This window comes from Canis lupus, chromosome 25 (assembly GCF_011100685.1).
Source record: "Canis lupus familiaris isolate Mischka breed German Shepherd chromosome 25, alternate assembly UU_Cfam_GSD_1.0, whole genome shotgun sequence".
NCBI lineage: Eukaryota > Metazoa > Chordata > Mammalia > Carnivora > Canidae > Canis > Canis lupus.
In genome coordinates this window covers 4,296,295-4,317,258 of record NC_049246.1, presented here as the reverse complement: position 1 = coordinate 4,317,258, position 20,964 = coordinate 4,296,295, and the positions used below count along the sequence as shown (strand labels likewise).

The window sequence follows — 20,964 nt, the reverse complement described above, 5'->3', positions numbered from 1 at the left end:
TATTTTCAATAATTCTATCTTCTGTATCATTTATTTGTTCCTCTGCTTCTTCCATCCTTGAGGTCATTATAACCAGTTGGTTTCAAAATCTCAGTTATAGCATTTTTAACTGATTAAAATTTAAAAATTAATCATTAAAATTAAATTTTAATTAATAAAATTAATTAAATTTTAGTTAAATCATTGAAAGTTTTTATTTTTATTTTTTTTTTAGCTCTTTTTATCTCTGTGGTAAGGGTCTTTCTAGCTTTTCTCAAGCCCAGTGAATATCCTTATGATTGTCTTTTTAAATTCTCCATCAAGCCATATGACTTATGTGTGTTTCAATTAGATCTCTGGCTGTGACTTTTTCTTTTTCTTTTAGTATGAATTCCTCTGTTTGGGCATTTTTTTATGTCTCTGTCTTCTTCTGTACATTAGAAAAGCCTGTTATATTTCCTATTCCTGAGAATAATGGTTTTACAAAGAAGAGGTCATATAGTGTCCAGGGCCTGATGCTTCAGGGAGTGTTTCTGGTATGTGCTGTGTGTGCTCTGCTGCTGTGTTTTAGCTGCTCTTTCCCTCAGGTCAGTCATCTGCAGAGGTTCTCCTTGCCTGCAGTGGACAGTGTTTGGGCCTTGGCCAGAGTGGCGAGTTTTAACTAGGTGTGCACTGGTCTGCTTGTTAAATGAGACCTGATGCTTGCTACTTCTACTAGAACTGAAGCCTTGCAGAACTCTGTGGTCAGTATACATGGTGTATGCAGGAGTTTTGCTGGTCTTCTTGGGAAGGGGCCTGCTGTGCTGGTCCTTAGGCACACTTGCCTGAGAAAAACAGTACCAGGAGAGTGCAAGGAGGTGGGACTTGATGTAAGCAGGTCAGGTAGCCAGGGTTGGCACTATGATATTTAGTAAAGTTGGTTTATGCTGAAGGGTGGGGAAGGGAAATGGCATCAGCCAGCTCCTTTCTCCCTGGAGAAGGGACTCAGTGCTTGCTGATCCTAGGGAGGCACTCCCAGAAGAACAAATAATTTCCCCTAATGCATCCCAGGCATTTTTCAGATCACTGTTTTCATGCTGTCTCCAGGTTCCTTGCCTGCCTGGAGCAGTGCATTGCACTTTGGGCTTTATCCCAGCCAAATCTGCTGGTTTTTAAAACTGAAAACTTTAGGGACTTTGTGTGGTGGAGACCTGTGCTGGTCTTCCAGGGGAAGGTCTCGCTGTGCTGGAACTGATGCAGGTTTGACTGAGAAAGGGCAGTTATGCTAGAGCACAGGGCTGTGGAATTTGGAGCAAAGGAAGCTAAAGCTCCAGTGTCTGGGTTAGCCACCCTCAGTGCCTATACTGAGGGGCGGGGGAGGGAAATGGTGCTCTGTTGGATCTTTTGTCATCTGAGAGGCAACTCTGCAAATGTCACCTCTCAAGATGCATTCTAAGAAGAATGAACAGTCTCTCCCTGCACCTTTGGTGATTCTCAGATTGTGCCATCTGCCCCGATTGCTTGCATGCCTTCTCTCCTGGAGTAGGGCAGTACCTTCAAGGACTCTATCCCAGCCAAGCCCATGGACCTCTAAAGCTCCAGTCTTTGAGCCCCTCTGGTTGCAAAAAATCATGAAAATCAGCCCTTCTTGCTTACCCAGCCAACAACTTTGGGGAAGCGTTCCCCTTATGCATATCCCTGTGTGCTCCATTCTCTCTTGCCTGTTTCCACAATCTGGGCTTCCTTGCCTCTGCAGCACCAAATGATCTATTTCTCCCCCAAATCCCAGCTCCATAATTCCTACCTTCCTGATGTGGCCTCTTCTCTCCCTCTAGTTGTGCAGTTTGTCTGTCAGTCCTCAGGTCAATTTCTTGGGTAGTGAGAATAATTTGATAGTTATCTAGCTGTGTTTGAGGGACAAGACAAGCCTAGGGTCCTCCCCTTATGCCATCATCTTAGCTCTCCTTCACACTTCCTGATATCAAAATTTACTACAGAGCTTCAGTAATCAATTCAGTTTGATACTGGGATGATGACAGACATATGTAGGGTAGAATTGAACAATGGAATAAAATTAAGAGCCTATAAATAAGCCTATTTACAGTTAGCTGATTATCAACAAAAGTGCCAAGAAAATTCAATGGGAAAGAAATCTTCTTTTCAACAAATGAAACAATTGGATATTCATTTAAAAAGATGAATTTGGACTTATACCTCACACCATACTAAAAGGTTAACAGAAAATTGATAAAAAATTTAACTATAAGAACTAAAACTCTAAAAACCTTAGAATAAAACATGCGTAAATCTTCATAAAGTTGGGTGAAGCAATGAATTCTTAGTTAAAATCCCCAAAATATAAGCAATAAAATAAAAATTAGTAAATTATACTTTATCACAATTAAAACCTTTGTTCTTAAAAGATACCGTCAAGAAATTGAAAATACAACCCACTATGAGAAATCATTTGCAAATTATTATATCTGACTTGTATTTAGGATATATAAAGAACTATTATAATTTAATAAGATATGTAATACAATTTAAAGATGGGCAAAGGATTTGAATATAGACATTTCTCCAAAGGTATACCAGTGACCACAAAGCATATGAAAATATGTTCAATGTAATTAGTCTTTAGAAAAATGGAAGGAAAAAAACACACTATGTCATTAATTTACCCACTGGAAAGTCTGAAATGAAAAAGATAGATATTAACAATTGTTGACAAGGATGTAGAGAAATTCAAACCCTCATGTATTACTGGCACCGATGTAAAATGATGCAGGCATATTTTGGTAATCAACTTGACTATTTCTTAAAAAGTTATATGTAGACTTATTATATGACCTGCAATTCCCATCAGAGGTGAAATTATGTACATGTTTTCATTTCTCTTGGTTCAAAAAAATCAACTGACATTATAAAATTCCTTCCACTTCTCTTTATTTCACTTAGGGAGATAGAGTTTCTCAGCTTTCTCATCTGTAAATGCTGAAATTGGAATAGAATTGGTGCTGAATCCTGCCTTATTCTGGAAATGGAACACCTATAATACATATAATACAAATAATAATACAAATACTTGTACACATATACAAACTGTACAGGTATACTTGACAGAAATGTTCATAGAAATGTTATTTAAAATCACCAAAAAGCAAAAATAACCCAAACGTATATCAATCAACAGATGAATGGATTTTTGAAAATATAGTAAATCTATATAGGGGATATTATTCAACCCCCAAAATATTGCAATGTAGAGGAACTTCAGTAAAAGATGCCAAACATGAACATATATTGTATGATTCTATTTTTTTCATTTTTTTAATGGCAAATATTCAGAAAGTAGAGTAGTAGTTGCCTAGGGCTGGGATTGTTAATTAGAATTGACTGTAAATAGGCATGGGGTTTTTGTTTAGGGTGATAGAAATGTTCTAAAATGAGATTATGATGATACAATTCTATAAATATAATAAAATTCAACTAATGTACATCTAAAATGAGTGAACTTTATGGAATATGTATTATATTTAAAGCAGTTTGAAAAATACCTCCTGGGCAAAGAGATTATTATAATTATCTGTATTTATAAGTATTTTAAGTTTGAATAAAAATTTATTGAACAAAGAATATATATTTATTGGAGATATATCTTGAAGAGATGACAGGGACTTTTTTCAATTAATTCATATACTTCTGGATGATAATTTCCAAAATGGGACATAATTCAGTTTCAATTCTATTCTAATTTTAATATTTATAAATGTAAAGGCTGAGAAACTCTGGCCACATAAACAAAATGAACTGATCTAGGTTGTCACTGGTGATATTACCTAATTGATCCCAGCTCATATTAAATTCAATAGAATGACTTGGTGTAAAATAAAACTCCTGCTAAGTACATTATTATGTTGAAAGCTAATGTGATAATTATAATCTAAAAGTTCTGCGTGAGGCTAGGTCTTCAATGTATGTCATTACACATTCCTTCCTTAAAGTTTTTGCATATGGAAAGTGTGCATTTGACCAAAGGTTAATAATTGTGATGTTTTTAGTACAGTATAATTTTCCCCTTTAGAACAAATAGTGGATACTGGCCAAATGCAGCATTTGAAAAACTGAGTACAAATGGATAAAAGTAATTTCTTATTCATAGAGTTGGAGATACTTAAGTAGGCTTTGTAAGTTTATATTTCCATATGAAATATTGAGTCTGTTCCTTAGCAAATATACTTACCCTTAAAAAATCCAACCTATTAAAGTATGGAAAATAATTCCTTTAATATTTCTTACTAGCCTGATTTGGCTTTGTTCTAGCTAAATTGATATTTTTAATATTACGTTACAAAGAAGCTAATGGCTGGTTCAGTAAAGTACCTCATTTTCTATACACTTAATATGCATAACAAAGTGGGGGGATAGAGTTTAAAACTAAACACCAAAATTATTCTTATAGCAACTGCATTGCTTTCAGAAAATCTTGGTAAGCCACTTAGAGTCAGGGTGAGGTCCCCAAGAACAGGCAAATAAAAGAAAATAAATCAAAGAATACTTATAGCATTTCGTAATACTGTTACATTAGAAATAAGCAGACTGGCAGCAGGTGGAGTGGAGAATGAGGAGCAGGGAAAACTGAAAGAGAGGAAAAGCAACATGGCAGATTGACAGAGGACTCAGAAGGAAAAAAAATTGCCTTATTTTGAATTTGAGGTTGTTTTTGCCATTATGATGAAGCCTACATTTCCAGAATCCTTCAGTGTAGTTTTCAAAAAATTCTTTGTGTTTTGTTTTGGTGACAAATTTCAAAAGAGCCTCAATACCCATCTTGTTTACATGGTCCAGAACAAGACAAATATGTGAATGATGCTGGGAGAATTCAGTTCACTGAATTAGGGAAAGTAAAGGCCCAGACCCAGAGGTGTCCTTAAGACTATAAACCCTGTGGGAGTTTCTGGACATCTCAAAGATTTTCTACGAGAGGTAGAGATGGAGCTCAAAGAAAATGTCAATGCCCTTCAGTCAGAGACCATCAAGAATATGCCTGAAGTTTGAACTTCTGTTTAAACACTGCTTGTCTTTTTATAGAAGAAATCTGTAAATAGAATGTAAAAGAATCCCTTGATAAGACACCAAAGCAGTTATCTTCAACATTATTAAAATGGTGGTTATATTTAAGTATTCCATGTATACTTATAAAGGTTTTTCAAGTTCTACATAATTAGCAATTATAAGAATAAAAACTAGAAGGTATCTTTAGTGCTGGTTGGCTGTGATACTAGCCCCTTCCCCTCTTGAGTATGTCACTTATTAGGAAGCTAAGAAGAAAAATGTGTGATGAATTGCTGGTAAAATCCACTGAACACCAGAATTCATTATTGGATATCCTGATTATCTTAGAAGAATTCCCTCTGCAAAACAGCTAACACTTTTCTGGCAATATTCAGGCAATTTCAATGGAAAGATCTAGGTCTAGAAATTCCATCTTCAGCACTCTCAGTTCTTGGAGCTGGCCCCATCCCAGCCTGACTGCCCAAATAAACTGATGTTATAGCAGATAACTAGGAACACAATACTCAACAAAACACAAATTTGAATGCATCAGTTCATAGAGAGTTCATATGCAAAGATCCTGTTCATGAAATAAAAAAAGAAAGAAAAACAAAAGCCTGCTAATTTTGTGAGACTTTATAAAAATACACCAAGGGTTACATTCTTATAGTTAAAATTTTCAAGCGATTCTCTCCAGAAATTCCTTCTTCATCATTCACTCATATTATTTCCTGAACAGTTTATGTTTCTTAGTCGTCGTTGTCTTCTCGTTCTTGTTCTTCTTTTTGCCAGTTTGGATTTCTAATTGAAATTGTTTTTGTTTTTTGGGATCCCTGGGTGGCGCAGCGGTTTGGCGCCTGCCTTTGGCCCAGGGCGCGATCCTGGAGACCCGGGATCGAATCCCACGTCAGGCTCCCGGTGCATGGAGCCTGCTTCTCCCTCTGCCTATGTCTCTGCCCCTCTCTCTCTCTCTCTGTATGACTATCATAAATAAAAAAATAAAAAAAAAAAGAAATTGTTTTTGTTTTTAAAGATTTTATTTATTCATCACACACACACACACACACACACACACACACACACACACACAGGTAAAGACACAGGCAGAGGAAGAAGCAGGCTCCATGCAGGGAGCCCAATGTGGGACTTGATCCCGGGACTCCAGGATCATGCCCTGATTCAAAGAGCAGGTGCTAAACCCCTGAGCCACCCAGGGATCCCCTGAAATTGTTTCTTTAAAAATAAAATCTCTTTTCCTAAAGCAACACAAACTTTAAAAAGCATTCATCAACCTAATATAGCTGCAAAGACTTGGTGCCATGTGAAGATGAGAAATAAAATAAATTGAATTTACCTATGTTTTTTCTACAGGCTCAGTCTTTTTGGAACAATTGCTATTGTTATTACCAATAAAACAGTTGTTGGCTATTAAAAAATCACATTCAGGACAGAGGTGGAACTTGAAAATACCTGTTTCTTTTTAAAAGAGCCAGCTCTATCATCCAAAAAAAAAAAAAAATCTTTAATTTACATATAGACAAGTCCCTATGGTGTCAGATCACAGCATAACTAAACATCACTGAACTGTATTTAGTCGCAAGCCTTGCTTGTAACAGTGGGGGTGCTTCCTATGCACTACTGAAGTGATAGAAATTAAAATGCTAATGATACCCAGTTTTAAACAGCCCACAGAAACTACATATGTATTAAGCCTACTCTCAGAGTCTATAAATTACTCCATCAGAATATATTAAGTCAGGACTTTGGAACTTAACACTTTCAGATGAAAACAATTTTCATTAAATTTTCTGAAAAGTCAAATTTGGGGCCATAGTAGTGTCAGTTTTTTAAAGCTCAACTATATGGAAGGTCTCTGGGTGGTCATTTTAACTCCTTTATTTTATTTCCCTCCCCAATAAAGCAATAAGGAGGCTATCATTAGATCAAAAAATGAAAGCTCAGGAAGTTTAATATATTCCAAACAACACAGCTAATACATAACAAAGCCAAGATTCACAAAGATTGTTTTCGGAATTGCTATTTTGTCAAAATTGATGGTTTGTTGAAGAACTATTACTGTATGTTCAGGATGAGTAGTTTTCATATATTATCTTTGAATTCCCCCCTCTCCCAAACCATACAGAATAAAGTTTGTTAACACTAAGTAACATGATCAAATTCTCACAATCGGTAAGTGGTAGAACTATAATTTAAACTGGAGTTTTTTGTGGGGGCACCTGGATGGCTCAGTTGGCTAAGCATCTACCTTCGGCTCAGGTCATGATCCCCGGCTCAGGTCCTGGGATTAAAACCCGCATTGGGCTCCTTGCTTAGCAGAGAGTCTGCTTCTCCCTCTCCCTCTGCCTGCTGCTCCTGCTTGTGCTCTCTCTCTCTCTCTCTCAGTCAAATAAATAAAATCTTTTTTAAAAAACCCTGGAGTTGGGGATCCCTGGGTGGCTCAGCGGTTTGGCGCCTGCCTTTGACCCAGGGTGCGGTCCTGGAGTCCCGGAATCGAGTCCTGCATCGGGCTCCCGGCGTGGAGCCTGCTTCTCCCTTCTCCTGTGTCTCTGCCTCCCTCTCTCTCTCTCTCTGTGTGTCTATCATGAATAAATAAATAAATCTTAAAAAAAAAAAAAAACCCTGGAGTTTTAGACTTTAAAACCTTTCTACTGTAACACAGTATCTTATAGTTGGTTATCCAGTTCCCAAAGATAACATACTTTGGAAGAATCTGAAACATCCTGGGACAGAGAAAATTTTGCCATGACTACAAATTTGCTGGTTTCTTTTTTTTTAGCTCTAAAAATATACACTAGAATCATGGACTATCAAATGAACTCATGTTTGAATCCTAGCAGTCTTACCTACTGCCTAATAAATTTGGGCAATTTCCCCTCAGCGCTTCAGTTCTCACCTTTGGTAACTGGGGTAACAACAGCTACTTCATAAGACTATGCTAAGGATTAAATAAGATAATGCAGAGTTCTGTACCTCATAAGAGGCAACCAGTTGGTGTGGTCAAGAGCACAGACCTTAAAACCAGCTGCCTGAGTTCAAATTCTCAATCTGTCATTGATTGCCTCTGTAATCTTGGGCAAATTTACTTTATTCATCTGTGCCACCGTAATAATAACTATTTCATGAGTTAGTATGTGAAAAATGCTTAGGATAAAAATTATTCCATTAAATCAGATGTGCCTGGCACATTGTAAGTACTATTTAAGAGGCTGTTAAATTTTAAAAATACACTTTGAACACAGCAGATGCTGAATAAATGGTAGCTATTTTACTCCGCAATCACTTGGGCAATTTTAAAATAATATATACGTATATACTTCCACTGATACTTAACTTTTTTATCTTTGGAGAAAATTCCTCCATTTCCATTAAAATAACATGTAAAACTGAATCTACAGCCCAGAATAATTAGTCTTAGAGTTACCCTAATAGATTCCCTGAACTTGGGGAGGGAGAAGAGACATGAAGGGAGAGGAAGGTGTTAGGGGGTCTTTCAGATTTGCGGTTAAGCAACTGGACATGCTATTTACTGAGATGGGAGTAAATCCTCTACAATAGATGATTGTACCAACGAGAAAGGGGGAGAGAAAGAGAACTAATAATTGTTTGGTATCTCCCAGGTACCGAGAATTATTTTGTGTCCATATTACCTCATTTCGCTCTCAGAAATGCCCTAAGGGTATTGCCCTCTCTGTTTTACAGATCTGTGAAAATCTCTGAAGAAGCATGTTGTGCCTTAGAGGCAAGTGAATCAATTTGTCAAATAAAAGTTTATTGCATATGGTGGTAAGAATTTTTTTTAGCTCTCACACCTTCCCCCTACCCTTAAGTTCTGAATGTTCACATCAATATTTACATTGGTGTGTTAGAGTAATCACTACTTTCAACCCAAAGTGACACTTTCCTATTCCCATTAGTCCTTTAATATCTCCATGGACAAAGAACCTTTAGAAATGCCAGGGAGGCTTTAGAAAGTTTAGTTATAACTTGACAATCTGTAATAGTTAGATTACTCTGCCCAGAAATGTCACGGGAGTTCCTGTCTTTCTCCAATACTTACCGTTACACACAGACATACTATCATAGAGCTAAAATTCAGTTTAATGATACTGCACATTAACCTAGTAATGTTGTCATATCGATTTCACCGTTGATATAATGTAATTGGTTTCAACTGGAAGCAAATCAAAGTATATATGTTTCTATTTCAATCTTCTGAATAACTCACGCCATTTGTATTCCCTGAAATTTTGGGGAACAAAATGCTTTAAACAGAACCTCATTTGGTCAAAAGAATTTGTCTTTTTAAGAGTGGTATTTCTGAACTCTCTAACAACAACAACAAAAGTTCTTTTTTTTAAATTTTTTAATTTATGATAGGCACACAGTGAGAGAGAAAGAGAGAGAGAGAGAGAGAGAGAGAGAGAGAGGCAGAGACATCGGCAGAGGGAGAAGCAGGCTCCATGCACCAGGAGCCCAACGTGGGATTCGATCCCGGGTCTCCAGGATCGCGCCCTGGGCCAAAGGCAGGCGCTAAACCGCTGTGCCACCCAGGGATCCCAACAACAAAAGTTCTGAGTCATAGAATCCATGAAGTTTTCAAACAAAACCACCACCAAAGCAAATTTCCCATCCATTTTTCAAATTCACCATAGGGCAAATATTATTTAGAACCATATTAAAATGCTGATAAAAGCATTTTCACATGGTTCCACCTAATAGATCATAAAGAGCATAGTTCATAAATCTTAAGGAACATTAACTATCATAGTTATTTTTAAAATCCCTTCATTCTTTAAAAGTCTTCTTTTTATTTGAATGGAAAACCAAAACTGAAAACTCACTAAACCTTACTATTTATTGCCACTACTTATGTTTCCTATTATATTACAATATTCTTATAATCAAGCTCTACTAGTTACAACAGAAATATTTACAATTGATATTTTTGCTCTTTGGTTTTAAGATCAACTCTTGTCATCGTGAATATCAATGATAAACATTTTATGCTTGTGGATGCTTTACGAGTTGTCAGCATAATTATGCAGATACTATGTTGTGCAATCCCTATGACCTTTCATTCTAGGCAGGCATTTATTATCACTCCAGCCCTCGCACTGAACATGGGCAAATATTATCCATGTATTACAGAAAAAGAAGTGAGGTGACCTTCCTGGAGGGGCCAGGCTAAATCCAGATCTCATGAGTCATCACTGAGTGCAATGTATTAACTACATCTCTATTAAACAACCTGTCCAGTAGTGACAGTCATTAAACAAAACATGCATTCCAATATTACACTCCGAAGGAAGCATGGCTGTCAGATGGGGTCATACCTCAGGACGCAAAATCCCTACTCCCTCTCTCCCCTGGCTTTTCCTGAACTCCAGCTCCTCTCAGGCAGCCTTCACACTATGGAAAAGAGAAAGCTCAGAGCTTTGGCCAGGTGGAAGCTGAAGGGGCAGTGAGTGTGGGCCCTTCCCTCTACCAAGCTCACTCACCATAACGGTTGCTTGGTGCCCAAGAAGACCCCACAGCCTGCTGCCTCTTAGCTGCTAACCCAAACCCAGCAGAAGAAAACAGACCATAACATGGAATAGGAAGATTTTTTTTTATGAGATTTTGTTCACAGAGAACTTAAAAATTAGTATCCTACTCTATGGATCTTTTTGATACTAATTTTCTGTTGGTGATAATGAACATGGTGGAAACACAGGATTGTCAAGAACAGGATTTTGCATCCTTCGATGTGCATACACATCCTCTGAATACTTTGAAAAACAGATTTCTCTTCAGTAGGTTTGAGGTGGAGCCTGGAATGCTATATTTCTGGCAAGCCCCCACAGGATGCCAATGTTGCTGGTCCCCAGACCAAATATTGAGCAGCATGGAACCAAATCACTTCTAACAGTCCTTATATTCTCCAGAATCTGTGAGAATGGGATAAGTCTGAAGATTATTAATGATTTTATTTTTCCTGAAAGCAACAACCAAAAAACAATCTAACTGATCTTATTTTTTCCCTTATTAATTTTTTCAGTGGAAGTATGTGAATGAAACAATTTGTTCTCCCAGTGTCTTGGGAATAAATCAGGTGTTGGGTTGAATAGGCATTTCTTCCTCTCTTCGATCCCCAGTGCTGCAGAGAAGGGCTGAGCTGCTTCCTGTGGGTTCATCCCCTTCTCAGAATTTTCCTGTCTAATCTTCTCTGCCTTTGCCTGATTTTTTCTTCTATAAAGATTTAGCGGTTTTATTGATTGGAGACAGATTTTAGCAGGAATGTCACAGTAGTTTTAGCTTGTGCAGTTGGTTGCATTCTTTTAAAATTAGCCTGAAATTAGATCACTGCTTAAGAGAGCCATAAAAATAATTATCAGTGCACAATATCTTACTCTAAATTATTTGGCTGCTTTGGGTCAGCCCAATCTAAATGCTGCAGCCTTGATTTTATTTTTAACATTTTATTTTGAAACCAAAGACTCAGAAGAAGATGCAAAAATAGTGGTCTCATGTACTTTTCAGCCAGCTTCCCCCAAAATAACATCTTACAAAACCATCATATATTATTAAAAACAGGAAATCTACACAGACACAGTAAACTGGACAGCAAGACTTATTTGGATTTTTGCCAGTTTTTACATGCATTCTTTTTTTGGGGGGAGGGGAGCATACAGGACCATGAAATTATACAGATTCATGTACCCACCACCACAATCTGATTGTGAAAGGCCAGTATCCCCAGGATTCTGTCCAGCCCTACTCAGTTCTCATTCTTCACACTGTCCGTGAACCTTCTCATCCATGATCATGACGTTAGCCACCTTTTGTATTTGCATAATTCCCAAATTGATCACCCTCACCTCTCTCTTGGGCTCTATTCCTAACCCTTCCATGACCTATTTCTGGACACCCACTGGATATTTTATCTGCACTTCACACTTCAACTATTCAAAACTGAACCAGTATCCCTTCATTTTTAAACTTTTCTGTCTATGGGGATATTGCATCCTGTAACCCAAGCCAGAGTGCCCAGGGATCATCCTAGATGTATTCATCAGCCATATCTCACCTTCACATAATAAACACAACTGATACTCATTTAGCAGCTACCATGTGCCACACATTCAGCTCACTTTATCCTGAGAGCAACCCTAAGCTTTATCAGAAATGGCTCCAAGTTCCCTGAAGACTAAAACTTGTACAGTTTTAGGATCCCTTTTAAAGAAAAAGAACAGAAAAATACAAATATCAGGAAATCTTGCAGTACGCTATACTGTGGATGAACCCTGAAGAAAGATGTTGTGCTAAGTGAACAAAGCCAGTCACAAAAGGACAAATTGCATGATTCTATTTACATAAGATATTTGAAATTGTTAAACTCATAGAATCAGAGACTAGCACGGTGGTTACTGGGGGGAGTTGCTAATCAATGTGTATGAAGTTTCAGCTACACAAGATGAATAAATTCTAGAGATCTATGCAACATGGTGCCATCGTTAACACTGTATTGTACACTTAAATTTTTTAAGAGGATAGAGCTCATGTTGAGTTATTTTTTTTCACAAGAAACTAAAATTTAAAAAAGAAAATTACAAATACCAAATTAGTACTTACAAAAATAAATACTTGGAATGCCACAAGTGATGGGTCCTGAAAATTGACCTTTATTCATTTCATGACACAACCGCTCCCAAGGCAGGGGCTATTCTTACTTCTGTTTTATGATAAGACAATTGAGGCACAGAAAGTTTGCATACTTAACTTGACCAGGGTCTTCCTGCGTGGGAAGGCCCATCACCTGGTGGGCTCCTATGTGATCTTCCTGCCACTAAACAATTCTCCTTTGTCCATTCTCCATTCTGACCCCAGAAGCATCTGTGCATAGACCATGTCTCTCCTGTTCAGAATCTGTACTTAGTTTTTTATTACTTTTAGGATAAGAGACTCTTTTGCATGACTTCTGGGCTGTCTCTGGCACTTGATGCTGTGGGATGCTGAAGTGCCAATGTCTCTCCAATACTTCACACTTCAGCTCCTTTCCATATGCCTTTCCCACTGCCAGGATTGCTCTCTTCCCCTTCCCTCTACCCTCAATGCTCTTTATTATTTTTTTCCAAATTAGAAATAGCATTATTAGTCACTTTTAGCTTATAAGAGTAACACATAGTTAAAAATGAAAAATATATATATACAATACAAAAAAGCAGGAACATTAAATGAAAATCACCAGGTCTATAAACCCATTATCTGGGAAGAACCACTATTAACAATTTAGTATATACACTTCCCATATTTCCTGCATGTCAGAGAGAGTGTGTGTGTGTGTGTGTGTGTGTGTGTGTTTTAGTCTATAAAATTGGGAGATGTTACTATGTTTTCTTTTAAGATTTTATTTATTCACGAGAGACACAGAGAGAGAAGCAGAGACATAGGCAGAGGGAGAAGCAGGCTCCTCGCAGGGAGCCTGATTCCAGACTGAGATCATGCCATGAGCCGAAGGCAGATGCTCAACCACTGAGCCAGCCAGGTGTCAGTTTTTGTTTTTGTTTCATTTTTATCAATCTACCAGACTCTTGCCCCAAATATTTTGTTGTTGTTAGTTTAATGTATCTCTTTGGTAACTGGGAAGGCCAAGCATCTCTTTATGTGTTTCTTCTATTAAGAACTGCCAAAGGATATGTATCCTTCTCTATTAAGCTTCTACTAAAGATATTGGTTATGTATGTTAGACTATTATTTCAACTTTATCCTTAGTCCTTTGACTTTGTAATGATGTAATTTGGAATGATTTAATTTCATATACTGTTGGTATCATTAGAATAACAACCACATATTTTTATCTCTGTAGCACCACAATCTAGTACAATGCCTGCAAGAATAGGTGGTCAACAAGTATTTGTAGAATGAATGAGTGGACTAAAGTTACATCACCTCATTTTAGGGTGCCCAATATATTGGGGATAAAGTCTCATCCTCTGATTTCCTTTTCCTTTTTTACACAGAACCAAGAGCCAAATCCTATGAATTTCACCTTCAAAATGCTTTAAACATCCCACTATTGCCACTCTAGTTCAAACTACTGTCATCCCTTACCTAATTTCTGTCATAGGTTTCTCTTTCTGGTCTCTCTAACTCAATCTTTACTCCATCTGTGACCACAGTTTTCTAAAATAAAATCTGTTCACTTCATTCTCCTGTTTAAATTCCTTGAATCATTCTATACTGCCTGGAGAACAAATGTAAAATCTTTAAAAAATGGTCTAAGAGTCTCCATAAAAATCAGGTCGGATTTCCCATCTCAACTTCATTTCTTCTTCCTCCCTCTCTTTACACCTCCTGTGCTCTAGCCACACTACACTTTCAGCTGTTCGAGAACAAACTATGCTTTCTGTATTCTTTGCTTTCTAGATCTATTCCAAATGCCGCAATTGCCGTGGAAACTTGTCCTCTCTCTCCACTAAGATTATCACACTACTATCACCACCATCAGCACCACCAGTACCACCATAACCATCCTTGCCTTGGGCACCTTTCTCTAAATTTCTGTACTTCCTCATTATTTTGAAGATAATCTTACATTTCTCTCTCTATTCCATCTTCCTGCCTGGATAGGAATTCTGGTTCAGCAATTTTAAAGAAACAAATATCTGAGTACCTATTTATGATGCTCAACTCAGTTTCCAGCTGAAATTTTGAGCACAGCTGAGTTCTGAAAATATATTAGTTATAAAAGGCTAAAAGCCTACACGTACTTTTTTTGCAATTTTAAAATAGTGTAATTGGAGCTCCTCTTAGAGCAGGGGATCTGAGAACAAACGGGGAGGTAGAAGTCAGTATTTTCTCAGCCTTGTTAGTTAAACAGGCAAAGGAGAAGCAAGCTTCCCTGGTTACATCTTCTCACTCGCCAGTGTGATTATATAGTCCTTAACCTAAAGAATTTTTGGTTCAAACATAACAATAGATACATATTAAAATTACTTTTATTAAGCTTTAAAAACATAATACAGTCTCTGAATAAATGTGAATAATCATTTGCCTCGACAAATTTACAGTCCATAATTTCTTTGTGTATTCCCTATTCTTGCTGGAACATGGCTGAAGTCTAAATATTATCAACAAGAAAAGGATTCAATACATATATATTACTATTCATAAGCTAAAATGATCATGGGAACAAAATACTAAAGCTCATTATTTTTCTTTCAAAGAAATTATCAGTTTAAGGTATTTTAAACATGTCAACAAAAAATACTGTTTCTTTTGTTGCTTCCTATCTCCTTTCCATTTTACCCACATGAGTCAGGTCTTCCTTAGCTGCTGAGATACAGGAATAAACGGGCATATCCTCTCCCCTCACTGGGCTTACATGAGCTTCCAAATAAACAAAAACCAATCTGGAAAATTTTTGAGGAAGAAGGGCCATCAAAAATAAAATAGAATTTCAGCATTTAGAGCATGCTTATCAATCATTGAAATGGACTATTACTTCCCCAAATTTCCAAATTTGCAGCCAAGATATTTTTATTCCTCCTTACTTTAAAAAATTTGACAATAGGAAGTTATTTCTAATAAGTCATTTTATGTCTTTCCTGCTAGAGTTGCAAGCTTAAGTGTCAGAATCTAAAACATCTTGTCAACTTAATCAGTTCATTATGTGTCAAATGCAGTATTTAGAGAAGTCAAGCTATCTGCATATTTAGATGTTTGTTTTATATTTTCCAATCAATTTTTACTAAAGTGAAAATTTAAAAGCCTAATGTATCAAACCATAAGTTTCTTGAGCATAAAAATAATGTATTAAAAAACAAATTGCAGGGGTTTTTTTCCTTCACATACTTCCATGTTTCTTTAAATTAAATCAGCTATTGATTTGCTTCTAAGGTCATTGTTCCATATCTTTTTCTCCCAAGTGTTGACATCTTGTCCACATCACTGTTTATTAAGATTTTATATAGCAAGAGGCCCAGACAGAACGAATAAACCATATTAACTCACTTAGTCACTTAAAAGCCATTGCAGAAGCTACAGTAGGAAAAATATAGAATTATTAGTATTGCAAAGGAGAGACATAGTTTTATACTCTTCAAGATAATTGGTGTCATAGTATTAGCAGACACCTTAGTTATATGACATATAACATTTTGTCTCCAAATCTTGGTGTGATTTCACCACTGCTTTTTGTTGTTGTTGTTAATTTGGGTTTTCATTTTCATTTGGAACCATAACTTATCCCAGTTATGAAGGCTGCCTGGACTCTGATTTGGAATGTTTCCCAACCCAGGCATTATCCTCTTCGAAAATAATCTTTGCCCAGACCAGAAATATATAAGGATCTGGGTTGCCATGCTTGACTTCAGGGTGACTCGAACATGACTTTGTGTCTTAACTCTCATTACTCCTAAATGTAAAGGAAAAATCAAAGTATTCAACTCTCATCTGGCAAACAGGAAAATTTCCCTCTGATTTCCATTACCTGTTTCCCTCATCCCTCTCGCACATTCACTCAGTAATTCACCAAATATCCACGGAGCCCAGCACTTCAGGAAGCATTGAGACACGGACCCAGGTTTGACTCTCCATCCCTCTGCCTTCTGAGGATGTTGAGGCCAGGGAGAGGATGGGACAGACCTTAAAATACAAAGTGCTCCTTTAAGTGCCTTCTGAAAGGTAGGATACTGTGCATAAGTAAAATAATAGTGATCCATAATCACAGTAAAGTTTATTCCTTTACCTACTCACGAGCAATCCTTCCTAGGCAAGTCACTTATGATTTCCTTCCAGAATTGAAGAATGCATTCCCAGAAGGAAGGTGTGGCTGCTGCTGGTGCTATGCTGGGCATGGGGGCAGGAAGAAGCAGGGAGTGAAAGACTCTTTCATTCCCTTGACAAAGGCAGCCTTGCAGCTGGGGCCCTGGTCTGCTCTGCTAAGCCTTGGCCTCTTGAGAAAGAGCATGTGTTCCTCTCATGATCTGAGACTTAGCCACTAGCCTCTGACAGCAGCCAGGAGATGTGGAAGACAGTTAAATGACCCATTTAATTTTATAAAATGTGGGTCAACATTTTATTTTCCCTCCAAATCAGGACTATCTACTGAACTTAAAACTTTTACCTATAATCCCTCTACCTTAGAACCACGATGGTGAATTTCTGAGTAACCTGGGCATGTCAATATATACTTACCCCATCAGCTTCCTCATCTGTAAAACAAGAAGGTGGTAACAGATGTTCCTAAGGTTCCTTCCAAATGAAAACAAATATGATTTTTAAATCAAGAGAATTTCAAGCGACCCACACTTGACTGTCAAGGAAAAGAATATATATATATATACAGTATAAAAATATATAAAATATATATTAATATATATTATATATAATAAATATAAAATATAAGATACTTTTATGTGTATATATATTTATATATATATAAAAGATATTTGCCTGTTTCCCTATCAGCCTTTTTCTATCATTTTAGATGACTTCTTATAACTCAGTGAGTGCGCTGTGTGTTTGTTATTCCTCCACTAACACCCTGGCTTAAAACAAGCAAAAATGTAAAGGTTTCTATTCTAATCCAAAATTTTAAATGTGGACACACGCACATAGCCTGGGATGCAGCATGAAAATGAAAGCCCAGATGAAATGTAACTCAGTAGTTACATTAGAATCACCTAGCTAATTTGGTAGGTAAAGGCAAAGCCCAAGAGTTAATGTTTTTAAAAAGTTCTAAATGATATTGATGCTGCTGGTCCAGGACCACATTTTGAAAACCACTGGTTTTTAGCAGAATTCCCATGGAGACCTATCTCCAGCATCTGTTCTCTTCAGATCCCTTCAAGTCAGGACGTGCCTCAGACAAGAGTTTCTCTCCACCCCGCCCCCCCAATCCCAGTGTTTGTCAAATGTCAGCAAGTCCTGATGATAATGGTGTTTTTCTTCATGTCAAAGCATTTCCCACCTATCCCAATCGCCCACCAATTTCTCTGCTCCCTTGACTATTTCCTTGACAGGATTTCAAGCCACTGTGAAACTTGCATTTTAATACTCAGCATGATGTTTTTCTTTTGTTTTGTTTTCTTTTTTGCAGATTAAGAACTATCATTAGTGGGTATCCCTTTCTAATACCTGGGCCACTGTGATCCAAAAGTCTGCCAAAAGTTCTGTGCTCCCAGAACACAAAAGAAATGGAGAGGCCAGTCAGGTCAGGGTGGTGAAGCAGAATGTTTGCAGCGTGTTTAGCTAACGTGCATAGAGGCGCAGTGTCTGTTGTACCAAGTGTTTGTCTTTGCCTTAAGCAGGATCTAAGCCTAAGACGGTGAAAAGAAGGATTCTGTTTAAAATTTTCATTTTGTGGGATTTGAGTACATAGTCTTTAGTAACAGAGAAATACTCCTGATCACAGGAAATGCGTTTCAATTAATGTTTCTTTATAATCAATGTGTTCTCAGGTCCCTATACACTAAGAGGGGTCTAGAGAATAAATTACTCTGGAAGTCTATGGTATGGCCATAAAGAAGAAGAAGGGGTGTTTGTATGAAATAAAAAACAGCGCTGGGTTGCGGCCGCCGCCGCCGCTGCCGCCATCGTGCCAGCCCCTCGGGTCTCAACAAGGCCGGGTGACGCTCCAGAAAGGGAGACAAGCCAATTTGGGAGCAGATTGCATCCAGCTTCATTCAGCAATACTACCAGTTATTTGATAACGACAGAACCCAACTAGGCGCAATTTATATTGATGCATCATGCCTTACGTGGGAAGGACAGCAGTTCCAGGGGAAAGCTGCCATTGTGCAGAAGTTGTCTAGCCTTCCGTTCCAGAAAATCCAGCACAGCATCACGGCACAGGACCATCAGCCCACGCCAGATAGCTGCATCATCAGCATGGTAGTGGGCCCCTCAAGGCTGATGAAGACCCCATCATGGGGTTCCACCAGATGTTCCTACTAAAGAACATCAGTGATGCTTGGGTTTGCACCAATGACATGTTCAGGCTTGCCCTGCACAACTTCGGCTGACCTCTTCCCAGCCAGGCACTCATGCTGTTTCCTCCTCCTTCCTCTTCCTGATAACTATTCACACTCCTCCAGATGCTCCAAATATCATACACAAATGAGCAGGGCCGCGGTGGGAGCGGGCGCAGTGCGCTGCTACTACCGAGGTATTGTGCATGATGTTTGGATGCTAGAATAGTTGCATCTGACAGGAGAAGTTTGTGTGGTACCAGCGCATGCCTTGGAAAGACTTAAGTAATGCAAAAGGTTGTCTTTTTTTTTTTTTTTTTTTAATCTACTGACAAGTTGCTCTAGTAATCCAAAGAAGTAAAGGAGAAAGCAGCTGCCTCACCGCCCAGATATTGATTTGTTCTGATGTTTCAATGGCTCATGATATAATAAAACCACAAAAATTTTCTTAAAAAAAATAAAATAAAAAACAATTTCTTGAGGTATTTATATGACTTAATTTCTTAAAAGGCTGATACATTATGCTAGAGGTGTAGTTATGTACCCTATTCTCTTTTTATGTGCCAGTATGAGGAGTCATGCCTGATATCCTGTTAGAGTGCCAGCATTTAAACAAAACAAAACAATTCTAGAGGCTTATTTAGCAGCCCTCCTTCTTTTTTAAAGTAAATGTACCCTCAACATGGGGCTGAAACTCACAATCCTGAGATTAAGAGTCACATGCCTTACTAGCTGAGCCAGCCAGTTGCCCCATTAGTGGCCCTCTTTCAAGATGATAAAGCAAGGTCAGTTCCCGTTACCTGCCCCTCCTTCCCCCTTCCCTTCCTGCTCATAAAGAGAGTCTTGGCATTTGGCAGGAAGAGGAGTGAATCTGGAGGCTGGTAGGAGCAGAAGAAGCAGAGGGTTGCTGCTGGTGGTGATTGCATGGAGGGGCGGCGGGGGGGGGGTTGCTAATCTCACCCCTGTACTAAAAAGATCCAAGCTTCACTTGCAGACAAGCTTGCTGAAGCCAGCCACTCATCCCAGCCTTTCCAAATTCTGCCCATCCAATGGCCCTCCCAGGTACTAAGGCATCTCTTTTTTTCCATTGTTGGCTATTATGACATATTTTTAAATTGATATATATGTTTTTATTATGTGGTCTGTGTGTGTATGCTTGTGTATGCGTGTGTGTGTGTGTGTAAGGGTGACAGAGTTACCATGCTTCAGGCTTCACTATCCTAGCCATTGCCCCCATCTCAAGAATTCCAAACTCCTTTTCATCTGATGCTTCTGAATTAGAACTTTCTACTAAATTTAATCTATTCAATAGAACTTCAAGCTTCCCTTTAAAATGGCTTAAATATATCAAATAATTTCTTTTTTTGAAAGCTCCTCACTCAAGGACATCTTTGACATTTCACATTTCCAGGAACATCTATCATATTTTACTAAAGGGATTCCAATGTCACACAAAACTTATCAGCACATTGCCTCAATTCTAGTGGTAGTGTTGCAAATTATTATTATTATTTTTTTAATTTTTATTTCTTTATGATAGTCACAGAGAGAGAGAGAGAGAGAGGCAGAGACACAGGCAGAGGGAGAAGCAGGCTCCATGCACTGGGAGCCTGACGTGGGATTCGATCCCGGGTCTCCAAGATGGTGCCCTGGGCCAAAGGCAGGCACCAAACCGCTGCGCCACTCAGGGATCCCAGTGTTGCAAATTATTACTATGGGCAGCAGGTATAGTCTTAGTCTTACTCCAAGATTTTTATCAGTATAGATTGGTGGTGACCTAAACATTTCTTTTTTCTAGATGTCTTATATTTTTTTAGTCTTTAATTAGACTGAGGTACTGGAGTACATTCCTTTTATAAGTGAATGTTCTCATTTCTACTGCTATTTATAATGCAAAGATAGATACTTCCTAATTATTTACTCTGGCCAGGAGCATTATTTATTTACAGAGCTGCTAATGTTTTATAACTCTTGTGAA

The 20,964-nt window shown here is 37.9% G+C and overlaps 1 pseudogene; it reads left to right on the top strand.

Moving 5' to 3' along the window:
* The first annotated feature begins 4,950 nt into the window (after positions 1 to 4,950).
* On the top strand, positions 4,951 to 19,376 carry LOC100684367 (annotated as a pseudogene).
* The last annotated feature ends 1,588 nt before the right edge of the window (positions 19,377 to 20,964 follow it).